The sequence below is a fragment of the Typopeltis vanoorti genome, chromosome 7 (genome assembly GCF_054136105.1).
Source record: "Typopeltis vanoorti isolate ZY-2024b chromosome 7, IOZ_Tvanoo_1.0, whole genome shotgun sequence".
Taxonomy (NCBI): Eukaryota; Metazoa; Arthropoda; class Arachnida; order Uropygi; family Thelyphonidae; genus Typopeltis; species Typopeltis vanoorti.
The window spans coordinates 110,701,347-110,715,778 of record NC_143555.1 but is presented as its reverse complement, the minus strand read 5'-3'; the positions used below and the strand labels follow the sequence as shown (position 1 = coordinate 110,715,778).

General features: G+C 34.3%; 1 protein-coding gene across 5 annotated transcripts in view; it reads left to right on the top strand.

Moving 5' to 3' along the window:
- Nucleotides 1-784: 784 nt before the first annotated feature.
- Nucleotides 785-14,432, top strand: part of LOC150104962 (putative cytochrome P450 12a5, mitochondrial) — a 211,492-nt gene continuing 197,844 nt past the window's right edge. For 2 of the 5 annotated variants that reach the window (XM_090396074.1, XM_090396069.1), the window contains exon 1: nucleotides 4,382-4,512. The gene's annotated coding sequence lies outside the window, so the exon portion shown is untranslated. Of the gene's footprint in view, nucleotides 890-4,380; nucleotides 4,513-14,432 lie in introns of those variants that run through there. The other 3 variants (XM_090396073.1, XM_090396072.1, XM_090396071.1) reach the window with 3 other exon arrangements.

Below are 14,432 nucleotides of genomic sequence, written 5' to 3'. Positions count from 1 at the left end.
GATAGTGGCCCTTCCCATTATACATAGCATTATACATGTCCGAAAGGGGTGTGTGCTTTGCATTATGGAATACATACTAAGGTAGGTGATGTAAAGTTATTAGCATCTATATACAAGTAGTTCAGTCGTGAATATATTTCACGCGCAAAACTTTGTTTTTCTTTCTTGGGTAAAGGGCTTAAAGGATTAAAATCAAGTATATAATTTGTTGGTATTTTTAACACACACACACACACATCGCTGAAATAACGAAAAATCATAAATTAAAATTCATTTCAAATAGACGAGCAAACAAGTGCTGCCATCTCTTAATACCTAACCCTAACAAGATATGTTACTATCTGAAATAATGTGGGTTCTAAGATCGATTTTCTTAAGTGTACGGGACGAAAAAAACCCTCTTGCGCAAGCCAAAGTGATGTTCTGCTATTCTTTAATTAGGTAATATAGCTTATTAAACATGGAAATAATTAGAAAGTAACTCATTATTTGCCGATCAACTTTTGAATTTTTATGCGAAAAATCATAAATTAAAATTCATTTCAAATAACAAGATAGAAATATTTCTACAAGTCCCGTTGTTAGGCGGTATTGCTAATTAACGGTAAGTAACATGGACATTTTCTATAATGCATAGTAATTCCTACCAAAAACATCCGAAAACAACTACACATAAATTCATTTCTTACCACAAGGCGTCACTACTGGAATGTCTGCATTTTGCTGGTTGCTTAGAAGCGCGTCAGGTATCTGTTAAAATACAATTCACAATCGATATGTGTCCAGCTGCAGGAGATGTGAAATGCAGTGAAAGTTGCAAGTTGTAACTAAGGATTATGAAAATTCTAAAAACGTGCTGTTCTCTTGAGATTAAGCAGAGCATATAGAGGTACTGATTCAGATTTTAAATTATGATAAGATGTTTTGGTTATTATATTTTGGTGAATTCATAATTATACAATATCAAAAGTAACATTTCGGTTATAGTATCATGAAGTTAACGAAATACTCGTATACTATTAAGGAAAGGCAAATATTTGCTGATTATTGAATACAATCTCGTTCGTATGTACAGGTCCATATATTCGTAGCTGTCGATAAACAGAGATTGCCTTGACCTAGTCTGGCTTGTTGTTGTTGTTGTTGTTGTTGTTATTATTATTATTATTATTATTATTATTATTATTATTATTATTATTATTATTATTATTATTATTATTATTATTATGCATTAATTTAAATCTGCTATAGTTTTTCTGATAATCAATTAAATATATACATGTTACCAGTTTTTCTATTTTCTATTTTTTTTTTTTTTTTCATGTAGAAAATATGACATGATGTTCTAATACGAGTACATATTATGAGTCTGACTCCAGGAGAGTTGATGTACTACTACTACTAATAATAATAATGTTTATTTTTATTTATTTATTTATTATTTTTTTTATTTATTATTATTTTTTTAAATAACGAAACCTGTGGTGATATCATAATTAAAAGAAACACACGTATTAACCGCAGTGAAAATTATTTACTTGTAAATATTTCATCCTAAGTATCTTAGGACATCATCAGTACAGTAGTTTAAATAATAATAGGAATAACATACAGTTAGGGCGCATGATTACAATAGAATCTCATTAAACGTGCGTAACGTGTTACAGAAGTAGAAAAAAAAACTAATAATAATTATTTTACACAATTTTGTATGACAATTTCCCATACTTTAGGAATAGTAAGAACGTCGTTGCGGTTTAAATTTGGTCTGTCTAGTAGGGCTTCAGAACTTTCTTTATATAACGTTAATTTTTATATACAGATCTGTGTAAAAGTTTAGACTTTTCCCGATGGATCCTATGGCTTGGATTTTCAATGCCGTGTTGAGAGAGGCCAGATTTCTGCGGTTTAAAAAGACGAATGTGGTCTTGATGTTCCGAGATGCATCATCCCGAACATGAATTACAACTGTTTCTAGATAAAATTAACCTTCTTCATCATCGCATCAACTTTACGTTAGAAAAAGAATCTCCACAGGGTATCTCCTTTTTGGATTTACACATTCAAAGAAAAGAAGACGGTTCCATCGCTACGTCTGTCTTTCGCAAGCCTACATTCTCAGGTCGCTACATTCACAATTCTTCCGCTCATCATCCATCTCAGAAATCTGGCATTATTAAATCACTAGTTTCCAGAGCACACAAATTCTGCTCCTCTGAAGAATCTCTAAACCAAGAATTAGAAATAATCAAAAATACAGCCATCCTAAATGGATATAATCCTAAAACAACTCAAAAAATCATCAATCACTTTTCCACACATCAAACCAGACAAGAAGAAGTCCATAGGATTCCAATACTTTACGTCAAAGGCATATCCGAACGTCTTTCTAAAATTATGAAGAAATACAATTTTGCCACTACTTACAAACCCATCAACCAAATTTACAACTTGCTACCTTCTCCTAAGGACAAACTCTCACCTTTGATGTTGCCTGGCGTTTATGAGATTCCATGCTCATGCAAATTGTCTTACTTTGGACAGACAGGTAGGTCTGTTCAGAAACGCATCTCGGAACATCAAGACCACATTCGTCTTTTTAAACCGCAGAAATCTGGCCTCTCTCAACACGGCATTGAAAAGCCAAGCCATAGGATCCATTAGGAGAAGTCTAAACTTTTACGTAGATCTTTATATAAACATGAACATTTATATAAAGAAAGTTCTGAATCCCTACTACACAGACCAAACTTAAACCGCAACGACGTTCTTACTATTCCTAAAGTATGGGAAATTGTCATACAAAATTGTGTAAAATAATTATTATTAGTTTTTTTGTTTTTTTTACTTCTGTAACACGTTACGCACGTTTAATGAGATTCTATTGTAATCAGGCGCCCTAACTGTATGTTATTCCTATTATTGTTTAAACTACTGTACTGCTATACTGATGATGTCCTAAGATACTCAGGATGAAATATTTACAAGAAAATAATTTTCACTGTGGTAATACGTGTGTTTCTTTTAATTATAATAATGTTTAATGAAAGACGCGCGCGTGCGTGCGTGCGTGCGCGCGCGTGTGTGTGTCGAGTATAGTTTTTTAATGCGAATTTCGATTTCATTTGGTATTTTGTAAATATTATAAAACTTTTGTGATATATACAAAATAGTAGGAATGACGCTACTATGATACTGTTATTCTGCACAAGTCTTTGGTCAGGCCAGTGTTGAATTGTCGTCACAACTCTGCTCAGGTTTTTAATGGATGCCAAGAAAATTTAAAGGTATTCTGAGAAGATTCACTGAATGTAGGAATTATATCACGATAGTTATGAGAATCGGTTAGTTACTTATTATCTTATGAATTTATGTAATAAGAGATGGAGAGGAGATATAATTGAAGTTAGTTTAGTTCGAGGCATGTGTAAGATAGAAAATGGGTATTTATTTCATTAAGCTGAATCAGGCCTTACTAGAGAGCGTAATAAAAAGATAATAAAACGAGAGTGTGAAGAATATACGAAGTTAATCTTTTATTTGTTTGGATTACAAATACGTCAACTAGCCTTCAGCCACTGGTTATAAAAACGATAAATTGATATAATTCTAAGATTTGGTTTAATTAGGGACCAGTGGTTCGAGCCTGCTGGAGATGTGGTTATGGGTACTTCCTCTGATGCTATTGCTAAACATGGGAGAATTCTTAGTCAGGAAAGGATTTATGAGGAATTACAAAGCAGGTGATTGTGACAGGCTTAGAAAGTTGCTTGGAGCTGTGCTATGGCATAAAAAGCTATTGTCAGTAGTTGTGGTTAAGAATTGTTTGAGGGAAGCAGCATACTCATGAGCACACTGATCACCTTTTTCTTTATACTCCTCCTCTTTATATGCCTCCTTTCTCATGAGCAATACACAGCGCAAACACTATGGCCTACTGATTTTGTAAGGTAGCTAAATCAGTTATGAGATATACTTAGCTATGAAGGCTAAAGGAAATCATAAAGAATTTTTTCCGTTCATTTAGTGAGAGGAAGGATGATTATGGAAGGATAATTTTAATCATTGTTGACGCCAGAAAGTGACATAAGCAGATGAAATAATTGCTAAGTGATCACTTTGCAAGGACCTGTTATGTAGGTGGAGATTTTGAACTTGCCTGTGTGATAGAGATTGATATGAGAATGAGATGTTCAGCATAATGCAAAATATGAATATAAATACAGCAGTAGAATTGGATGGCATGTTGGCCCGGTACTACGAGAATGTGTAAGAGAATTGGCGCATCCAGCGGAGTTGCTTAATCTTATCTCAGTTCTGGCAAGGTTCCAAGGAGAAAAAGAGGGTAAGATAATTTCATTACATAGAGATACTCGAAAACAGAAGTAGAAAATTACAGAGCTGTCAGTAGTGGTGAATAAAGTATTGAAAATAGTTTATTAATGTTGGAATTCAGAATGGGTGGATAGGAGTGATTTACTCTATGTGGTGGTCAGCACAGCTTTATAAAAGGTAGGTCCTACCTTAGTAATTTACTCATATTTTATAAATAGAGTGACTGCTGAATTAGATAAGGGAAATGGCTGCGCCCTAGTGACATTACAAAGGCATTTGACATTATAAATACTGCATGTAAAACTATTGCATAAGTTGAAGCAAATAGGAATGGATATGAGGCTGGCGGCAGTGATCGGAAGGGATGACTGACAGCCACCAGACTTTAAAACTCACGCACCTTCAGTTTATCCTCACAGGGAGCATTCTACCAAATACCAGCTTGGTCACTCATCTTTGGATTTTCTCCGATGTCCTCTAATTCCCAACAAACTTAAGTGATTAAATTCGTATATATGAGTCCCACGATGAGTCTGTCGACTCCATGGAGGGTGTAATAATAATAAACTGGCATATATATTATAATATACGTGGGGTGTAGTCTAGGAGAATGGGAGTAACTAATGAGGTGCCTCAAGGTTCTGTACTAGGGCCATTACTGTTCAGTTTGTATATTAATGATATAGGAATGATTTAAGGGGCGGGGATATTTAGCTGTTTGCTCATAACACAAAACTGAGGAGGGCAATAAAGGTTATATAAACATTCTGCACGACGGATTAAATAGATTCGAAATGTGGATGAAGGTTTCTGTTCAATGTTGCAAAATGTAAGGTTAGATTGATGATAGTGGATTGCAGAAAATTAAAGAGTCTAGGATCTTAGAATGATGGTATACAGAAGTTCAGTGGGCGTATTGCAGAATAGCCCAAAGAATTACCCGGATGTTAAAGGAACACATTAACAAGTAAATATAGGGATGCTATTATCCTTATTTATAAGGCTATGATATATATATATCTGAATATAATATATTCAGATATATATAATTCAGATAAGTATAATAACACAATCTGAATTGTTCTGTATATATATATATATACAGCTTCAACCGTCGCATCTTGACAGTTGTACACGGATTTTGTCACTTGAGTTTGTTGTGGATCAGGGAATATCGGAGAAGATTCAGAGACGAGTTACCAAGCATGTGACAGGTTTGTAGAATGCTCCCTATGAGGAGATTGAAAGTGCTTGGGTTTTAAAGTCTAATTGACAGGAGGAAAAGAGGGGCGTATAATAGAATATTATAAGTTACTGAAGGGGTTCTATAAGAGTGACAAAAATGAAAATTTTCAATACATAATAAGGAGAGACAGAGAGACGTGGGGGTTGTTCAAGAAATTGTGCAAATGTTTTCTTTCTTTCTTTCTTTTTTTGCTTGGAGATTAGTTAATGACTAGGATGGATTGCCAGAGACAATTGTGCGTGCCCTGACAGCGAATGAGTTTAAGAAGAGGTATGACAGATATTGTGGGAATACTGGTTAATGCGTATCTTCAGCAACGAGTCTTCTGCCTCCATGGAGATACCTATATAATAATAATAATAATAATAATAATAATAATAATAATAATAATAATAATAATCAAAGTCATCCCAATAGTTATCGGTGCACTTGGTGCAACTTCAAAGAAACTGTCCAACTATTTACAGCAATTAAAAATCAATGAAGTGACCCCATATGACCTACAAGAAACAGCATTACTTGGAACAGTCCATATTTTACGACGCTACCTCACGGACTATTCTTAGATTCTTGAGTAGAATCTGAATTGTTCTGAATCACCAGTCAAATTTTTATTTATATTATATCTTGTTTCGACTGTGTATCAATTATGTGAATAAAATAATAATGATACTAATAATAATCTCAATAGACTTCTAAAAAGGAATATTAAGAGTATACTGCTACGAAAGAGAAAGATACATAATCTACCTACCCTAGAGACGTAATAAAATCTACAAAAATAATAAACCTCTCAATAGAGTTCAGGTTCTCCACTTCATGCGCACACACAAACATTCCTAGTTTATGCGTGTACTTGTAAGATGATTTCAGTGCCGATGTAGAGGTTTTTATTTCTGATGCATCATCAATGCAACATCTTACATATTCCTATTTATTACTCTTGATAATCCTATATTTGGAAATAATTTGCGTATGCTAGTTATTTCCAATAATAATTTTCTTCTTATTATTATTCCTTCGCTCTTGTTTTATTTTGCGGTGTCGAGGATTTTTTTTTCTACATTTAACCGCTGCCGTATCGAGGATAAGGTGGTTACCCCAATGCCTCCCGCTGTGTCCTATGTCTGTAAGTTCACAAAGATATATATATATATATATATATATATAGCTTCAATCACCTCTTGATTCGAAGAAAAACGCTGATCAGCGAGGAAGAGTTTTAGTTTTGGGAAGAGATAGAAGTCAGAGGGAGCCAGATCTAGGGAACAGGGTAGATGTTCCAACAATTCATAGTGCAGATCCCTTAATTTTCCCATTGCCAAAACACCTTTGTGGGCAGGTGCATTGTCCTGATAAAAGATGATTTTTTTCTTCTGCAAACTGGGTCTTTTCTCACGAATTTTTTCGTCTAGTCTGGTTAAAAGATCGGAATAATATTCCCCGATTATTATTTTGCCCTTTTCAAGATAATTAATAAAAAAAATGCCTTTAGCATCCCAAAACACCGATGCCATGACCTTTCCTGCTGATGGAACCGACTTTGGCGCTGAACAATCGGCTTCTGTCCACTGTTATTCTTGTTAAAACTCTCCAAGCACTGTTCAGAGATTTTCGTGCGAGTGTTTTTGATCTGCTATGAGCAAGCGCGGCATCCATCTTGCGCAAAGCTTTTTCATTTGCAAGTCTTCATGCAAATTATATCCTACATGTTCTTTTGAAATTCTTATAGTCTCAGCAATTTCACGGCACTTTGACTCGCCGGTCATCCAATACCATATCGTGCACGTGATCAATGATTTCTGGTGTTGTTACACTTTTTGGACGTCCTTCACGTGGATCATCTTCAAGGCTGGTACGGCCACGTTTAAACTTCGCAGCCCATTTTTCTTAATTGTCTAAAACGAAGGAGAAGAGTGCCCATAAACTTTTATGATCTTCGAATGAATTTTTTTTGGAGTTAAACCTTCTTTTACAAAGAATTTTATGACCGCACGATATTCAATTTTATCCATTTCAAGGGATACAGACAACACTTTTGCTTCAGACAGCTGTATAAAACATACTACTTGATAAAATGACTTGCAACTTCACATGGATGCTTACGACAGATGTACCAACTTAGAAAAAAACATCTTGCCGATAGTGTTACCATCTATGGTCGAGGCCGAGAACTTTTCAGGCCAACCTCTCATACCATACTGAGATGGAATCTCAGTATGGTATCAGTGATTGTTGATCTGGGACGACCCAATTTGTCAGCAATATTTGCGGAACAGATAGGCCTGCAACATGGCATCCTATCTCAATGCATCTTTTAAACACCGTCGGTTCCCTTCTCGCAACCATTTCAACCGGATACAGTTACACAGAGTTGGGAGCATCACATTCCTCCAATTTATACCGGCTACAAATACGTGACTCGTAAAATGGCACGATGCACTTCGTGGTGCTTCGTGCCATGGTGATGTCTATTGACTCCTTTCCAACCAGTGTATGTTACCTGGTATTAACCATATAGTATATGGCTAATAACACGACAGAAATATAAACCTGTAAAACATATATTTAAATCACTGTTTCTAATTACTTCATATTTATGAATTTAGGGACACAAAACACACGTATTGAAAAGATTATTTTACTAATTATTAATAAAATAACTTGAGCAACGAGCTCTAGAGTTGGCGTACCTAAACCCCAAAATGTGGCCCAGATACGTCGACGATATTTTCGCCATTTGGCCCCACGGCCTCGAAGCACTAAATACATTCCTTAGCCACCTGAACAAATAACACAACGCATCCAATTCACCACTGAAATAGAAAAAAACAGCTATCTTCCGTTCCTAGACACACTCGTCACACGTCTTCCTTCAGACTGTCTCTCCTTCTCAGTCTACCGCAAACCTACACACACAAGCCAGTACATACACAAAACTTCTTATCACCACCCAACACAAAAACTAGGAGTCATGAACACCCTTAAACCCAGAGCTCAAACTATTTGTTCAAATGAACAAGCTCTTAACCATGAATATGAGATCATCAAACATACCTTTATAAAAAATGGATACAATATAAAACCATTCACAAGATCCTCCACAGATACCACTAATAACAAAAAAAGATTTCAAGAATGCTATTGCCATACCATATGTTAGAGGCATTTCCGAAAAAATAGACAGAATACTACACAAATAAAGCATCAAAACCACCTTTAAACCCCCGACAAAATTAAGACACCTACTCAGTTCTGCCAAGGATCCTCTGCCACACCTAGCTCACCCAGAGGTTTACAAAATACAATGCACATGTAACATACCATACATAGGGGAAACAGGGCGAACAATCTCAATCAGGAAGGATGAACACAAACGACACATTAAATACCTCCATTTTGGAAAAACCGACCTTTCTGACCATGACCGGAAATTCAAAGAAGCATGTGAAATGCTCAAACATAATCCAAATCTGAATAAAAATGATGGTCTAACCATTCCAAGAATGTGGAGGACCCATCTGCAGCCATCATAGCAACCACAAAGAAAATTTTCAATACAAGAAGACTTGGTGAAGCGTTTTTTTTTTTTTCCTGAACATTCAATAGCAACTTGAACTATACAAACCCAGAAGATAATCGTAATATAACAATATGAACTGTACAATTCCAGAAGAATCTTAGTACGTGAGGACTTCAGCAGAGTTTATTGTAATTTTTATTTATATTTTTATTTATTTATATTTTATATTTTTTATTTTTTTAAGGTTTTTTTAACATATATATATATATATTTTATCGCTAGAGGTCAGGCTAAGAAAAAGATTAGTTAACAACGTAGATTTAATTTACCTTTATAGAGTGCACATGTAGCTTTGTTCCTATACACATGTATCCCGATGATGATGACCTCAATGCAGGGGTCGAAACGTCAAGTTGTTATTTTATTAATAATTAGTAAATTAATCTTTTCAACACGTGTGTTTTGTGTCCCTAAATTCATAAATATGAATGCTGATCACCGTGTAAAACCTTAAAAGAAACAGTTTCTAATTACTTGTTTATTATTAGTTGTTTATTTTGTTTTTAAATGGCCATTAGTGTTTTTTAATGTAAAATTGAAATGTGCATGCTAAAATAGGCAGCGATTTGTGGATAAATTCAATAATTTAAATTTTAATTGCAAAACATAGTGAATAGGAATATGACGATTACGAGACTTTAGAACAGGTTAAAAATTATTGACACTGTCAGTGAATGAATTCAACTTTAGGTTGGGGAATAACAGTCTTTCTTTCTTTCTTTCTTTCTTTCTTATCCTTTTTTTTTTTTTTTTTTTGAAAAGGAACAAAAATTTTTGCTGTTTTCTCATTTGCATTTCAAGAATTATAGATGTGTAAGCAACATCTTTTACCAAGCAGATTTCGCTGCTATTATTATTATTATTATCACCAGGTCATTGATCTTATAATGAAGAAACTAAGGGTTACAAGATCAGGATTGAATTTCTTGGTGTAAGTGTGATGATCTTGATATCGATTTGGATATATCAGACGTCATAAAGTTTCAAAGGTCGTATAACACTTCGGTGCATCTGCACTTCGCTATTCCGATGAAGGCCGCATAACAAGGCTAGATATGAAGTGATAGGATACAAATGGAAAGTTTAGCGTAAAAATTGTAACTCACTGACTACGATGAAAAACCGAAGGTGTGTGGTCTTTGTTTATTAGTAAATTTATTAATTGTATGCAGCATTATCAGTAGATGGAATTTCATCACCTGGTATGAAATCCCCACTCCGCTTACTGGAGGTCTGAAGTGGCTCGAAAAAATGTCATGTTTGGTCTCCAGAGCAAGGTAGCTTTCATTTTATCTAAAATCTAAATAGAGTATATGATACAAACTTTAGTCCACTCATGATACTAATGTTAGGTTTATAATCTTTCGTGGGTGGGAAGAATCATATAAAAAAAAAAAAAGAGAACAGAGAGTGGTATGATGATCTAGGAAACTAATACAAATAAACTAAACGGTATGAGAATATCGGGAGTTCAATGTGAAAATAATTAACTAATCATTATGCAGTCTTATTTAGACTGCATAATGATTAGTTGATAAAAAATCTGAAAAAAACATATGATATGGAAATATCAACAGACAAAACAAAAGTCATGGCCTTCAAAGGTGCTAATCCAATAAGAAGAGAAATAGTAATAAACAACAAAATAATAGAGCAATTAAATACATTCAAATATTTAGGTTGCACAATGTCATATGAAAATGAAACTGATATAGAACCAAAGATATCAAACTTTTTAAAAGTAACAGGCATTATAAATAAAAATTTTAAACCCAATTATGTACAAAAACACACACGAATAAGAATCTACAATACAGTTGCTAAACCAACCTTGCTTTATGGCCGTGAGATATGGACAATAAAAAAAGCAGATGAAAGAAGAATTGAATCATCCGAAATGAAATTTCTGCGCAGAACTGAAGGAGGCACAATAATGAACAAAATGAAAAGCAGCGAAATCAGAAAAAAAAACTTGGAATTACAACCTCCCTAAATGAAACAGTGATTTGCTATAGAGAAAAATGGAAAGAACACATACTAAGAATGAATAGAAGCAGAATACCTAAACAAATTCTAAATTACCACCCAAAAGGTACTCGATGCAGAGAAAGACCCTTAAAAAGATGGAATTGAGTCCGGAACAGGCCACTTGGCCTATAAGCCTGGAAAGGAAGAAGAAGAAGAAGAAAAGTTTAAAGACGCTCCAAGTTCCCGGTTAGTAGGAAAACAATATGTAAAAGAGCACATTCCATTTTCCGAAGGAAGGACAGCTGCACATATGCCCAAACATCACTGATGCCGACTGCCCTGATATAAAGAACATTGTGAGGTATGTAGAGCTATAGTAGTTCATAATATGGAGCAACAAATCACGTGATATCATTTTGCGATCTTAGGAACTAGTGTATGTAGTTAGTTACTGATACTTTTTAGCGGTACCTGGAGAACGCCTTGTGCAATAAAGGGATTACAATTCTCTGAACTGTACTATACGATTTCCTTTTGAAACCTACATAATAATTTCCTCATTGCGATTTATAATATCTCGTTAATACTGCAATGCAGTGTTTGTCATGCTGTAAAACTAGATCAAGGTCAAACATCATTTAACGCCCCATTTGAGCTTGTTTATTATACTGTATTTCCATTACTAAAACAATTATCCTTTAATGCTCGTCTTTAATTTTTTTTCAATTGTCAAATATTTACTGCTGGAGCATTCTTCAACATACTTCTCTCTATCGTACGAAATATTACTTAACATTAAGTGCTATTCGCTTTGCAGCAAATAAATAAATAAACTACTTCAAGTGACATCAAAAATGAATTTTTTTTTTTAAAGAATCTTCGTTTTTAATTCTATTTCTTTCTATCTTTTCATAAGTTTTGTTCTATTTAGGCTTATTCATAAGTTACATCACGCTTTTTATGATTTTTAAAAGTTACTTATATAACTTATGTATTATGAGATTTATGATTTCTGAACTCTTCCTTATTACGAAGTAGCCCAGATTGCTGTCACCAAAGATTGGATTCTTCCTTTCCACTCCTCAAGTTTACGTAATTTATGGACATAGCGTTATTGTAAAATTGTACTTGGTATGTATAATAAAAAGTCTATCTTTTGAAAAGTGGAATTTAAGGCCGTGCTGGTTTGAACCAAAAACGACATTCGGATACGTAGGCCACAGTATTCTTAAACTGTAAAATTTCAAATATATATATATATATACATATAATTTATTTTAAGAATTTTATTTAGCCTATATGTGCATTATATTATATGTTATATACAACCTACATAAATTCTGCATTGAATACATGTCAGCACAGTGAATTCATGATCTTTGACATTGTTTCACATTGTTATCTGAAATGTCAACTTTCAAGTTACACATTGAAGCATTTTGACTCTCGCTTTGTTCATATACAGGAATTCGTGTTTCATATTTTGTTCTTTATCTAATTAATTTTCTGTATGTACAAATGGAGGAAATGGTTTTCAGCTATAATTAAGACCTGAGTTTGACTCTCGTCATGACTTAAGGGATCTTTATCTGGACTTTTATCATTAAAGATAAATGAACTGATATCATATACGCAGCAGGGATTTTTCTGCCCGCATACAGACAAATCGGCCAGAGAACACACGCAGCTAATGTACAAAAATACTATTGATAGTCGATAGACACTTTAGCGTGTCGATGCAGAGGACTATGTAGTTTTTTAGTTGGTGATAGATGGCATAGTGTAGACTATGCGTTGTATGGTTAGAAAGGGGACTCCACCCCTTTCTAAGGTGATACTCTCCTGGATTCCAAGGACTCGTCGCACGAAGACTCTTTCCACCACATAACACGCGGTCCACTCTACGCCATCTATAATACGATGTATGCAGTGCATAAAATAACTGAGTTGATCATTTGGTCGACAAGCAAAGCTCGCTTCTCTTCTAGGTAATAAATGAATGAAAAATCGACAAGAGGCTAATTAAGATAGGTATAATTTATCTGTTCACAGGGATATCTTTCATAACTTTTTCTCTTCTAATGATGTGAATGATCATTAAATTTGTGATCCATGACTGCATAATTATTTCGTTTTCTCATTCAATGCATTTTTGTTGTGTATTTGAATCTACTTTCTTCCAATGTTGATTACTTTAAGGCAAAGTGAGGATTTTGTTGTTATTATTGTTTGCTACAAGGCCAGTATATTATGTTTGAAAATTGCGTCTGTTCTGGTTGGTTTGCCTACTTTTCTTGATGAAAACTGAATTTCAGGGAGGAAGCACCCTGCCACCTCCGTATGAGACCGGCGGAGAGGATTCTATGGACATTATATTTATAGGTGGTGCTATGTATAACACAATATGGCTCACGGATCTGTTCTTCCCTACTCAGCTTCACTAGGTTTCGTTTGGTTGTGATTGCGACGAAACAATTAAAGACTCTGAAACAGTATTTATGTCTGTTAATTGCACTTGTTCCACGATCGATTTTTCTATTCTGCAGATATTGATATTCCTCGCGTCATAGGCCCGATTCTAAGTTGACTTTGCTGCTGCTGCTGCACTGTGGAGGCATGCTTCTGCAGGAGTTTTGTATCAAAAGTGACCAGGGCTGCCACTCACATTTTTCGAAAATTCCCCAGATTAGACCTCAAAAATTCCCCAGATTAGGAAAAAATTCCCCAGGTAGTAATGACTAGGGTTCGGATTTTTAGGTCGTAAAAAAGTGCAAAATATGCGTCCAAGTATACACTAAAAACATTTAAAACATCTGAAATATGCTCTTAAATATGCAAAAAACTCAAACTATCACTTAAATATGCCTTTATTAATTTATAATTCTGCATGGTTTAATTAAAACATTACACATAAATTAAAAACATAATATAAAATACAAAAAATTGACATTTAAATAGTTACCTACTAACTGACCAGAAAAATGACTTAAAAATTTTCTCATTTTTTTTAATTAATTTTTTTATTAATTCTCTCTTTCTCTTTTCCTGTAACAAAGTATACGTTCATTTTAAAAAAATTATAAGTTTATATTATACGAAGAATGCATGCCTTAACTTACTTAATTGGCATTTCCTCTCTCTTCTTCTTCGCCAATATCTTCTGGTAATTGATCACATTCCCTTTGCTGCTTTGCGGTATTAAGTCGATTTTTATATCTGTTATGAACTGTGTGACTTTCCAACTCCTTGATTAATGTTTTCGGTGGCTCCCAAGAAGTACACGTTGCATTTTGTCTCGCT